The following is a 1725-nucleotide window of genomic DNA, read 5'->3' as shown; positions in this document are numbered from 1 at the left end:
TCGATTTACCTGTTTGAACTTTACCTTTCACACTGTAGTCCTCTGTCTGTTTCGGAAGCAGGGAATCCGTGTGTGTCAGGCTGAATGTGATTGGTTGCTGATTTCAAATATGCAGATTTTTAAAACCGTGAGTCATCCTGGGAATGCTTTATTGCGGAGAAATCGTCTGCCTGTGCATCTTTAGATTGTTATTTTGGGGTGTTCTACAGCCATATCTTTTTGTTGGAGTTGATGATGCAGAACTGTTGCCTACTATACGTAAGAAAGGTTTCTACTTTTTCTGGCTGTGTGAGCTGCAATTGTTAGTGTTAAGACTATACTTTCAGGGATCATTTCTATAGTTCTTAACTGAGGATATGTGTTCGAAAGTGTCTGGTCTTCGCTAACCACGATGAAGACTTGTAGTGTTTCCTTCTGAGCGCGAAGCGAGTGGACAGTGTTGCATTTATGCAGCTGCTGTTCACTATTGATGACCGTTCCGCTCTCTTTTACAGGAGAGCTGGAGGAAGGAAACACAAACTGAGTGGTTAGCTTATCCTTACAGTACAAGAAAGCTGATTCACTCCATTCATTAATACATCCTTTTGATGTACTTCTAATCCGGGAATGCGTACAAATGGAAATACTCTATCTCTCCACCCATTAAACACAAAGCAGCGAGTTGCCGCTGCCTTGCGTTTTTCGGGATCATAGTTCTCGCAGACATTTTCCAGGGGGCCAAAAAGTTTGGCCTGTCATGTGACCAAGGGCCCCATTGATGCCAGCAGGGTGGCAGATGTTGCCCATGTATAATAGCAACCCAGGCCGCACAGACGATGAACACAACAACTGACTTACCTCCTGGTTCATTATTTGAATTGCAGGGTTGGAGGAAGCACGAATGTTTTTTAAATACTTCTCAATGCACTGATATACTGAGGCAAAACGCTTCTGCATGTTGAAGGAATGCACGCTTTTTAGATTTTTTGATCGAGACTTTCACGTTTGTTGCAAGATGTCTTTGAAAAAGAAGGTGCTCCTTAAATTCAGTGGTGCAGTGGCGTCACTAGGGTTGGTGTCACCCGGTGCGGGTAACTCATGGTGTCACCCCCTCACAACTTACCGCATGGACCTCCTCCTGTGGGCCCTCTCCTAAAGGGGTATCTAAAGAAGGCCCACGAGGGTCTGGTCAAGGCCCTCCTGGGCTAGAGTGGCCGCCTTTGAAGCTGAAGAACCAGGGGCCTTATTTATGAAGGCCGTGCGCCGCCGGTGCGCCACTTTTTAAAATGGGAAAAAGTGACGCACCGGTGGCGCAAGGCCTTCATAAATAAGGCCCCAGGTTCGAGTCTGGCAGGAGGTTAAAACATCCTGTGATTCTGGGCAAATCACTTAATCGCCCTGTGCCCCCAAAAATGAACGTGTCCGTCTGTAAACACAACTGGTGCTCATGTAAAGCGCTCTGATATTTTCGGGTCGAGTTCGAGCTATATAAAACTGCACAAAATAAAATTGAGGCCAGAATTTCCTTATAATCACTATGTAAATATTCCCCACTTAATTCACAGGGTCCGGTTCACAACACAAACCCATTTGGTGAACCCTATCAAATGGATAAGGAGCAGCTATCTCGGGAGGGGCGGTCCTGGAAACTTTGGGAACATGCACAATTTTAGAGTTTATGGGTATACGGGTTGACACACAAACCTGAGTGCTTGTAGATTTCAAGAACACTCACAAACCTGAGTG

The 1725-nt window shown here is 45.6% G+C and overlaps 1 non-coding gene across 1 annotated transcript; it reads left to right on the top strand.

The window, feature by feature from the left end:
* Positions 1-310: 310 nt before the first annotated feature.
* LOC144771200 (small nucleolar RNA U3) lies at positions 311-528 on the top strand. Its single transcript, XR_013599159.1, has one exon. It is a non-coding gene; the product is annotated as a small nucleolar RNA U3 (small nucleolar RNA).
* The last annotated feature ends 1197 nt before the right edge of the window (positions 529-1725 follow it).

This window comes from Lissotriton helveticus, chromosome 7 (genome assembly GCF_964261635.1).
Source record: "Lissotriton helveticus chromosome 7, aLisHel1.1, whole genome shotgun sequence".
In the NCBI taxonomy this organism is placed as follows: domain Eukaryota; kingdom Metazoa; phylum Chordata; class Amphibia; order Caudata; family Salamandridae; genus Lissotriton; species Lissotriton helveticus.
This window is presented reverse-complemented; position numbering and strand designations above follow the sequence as displayed.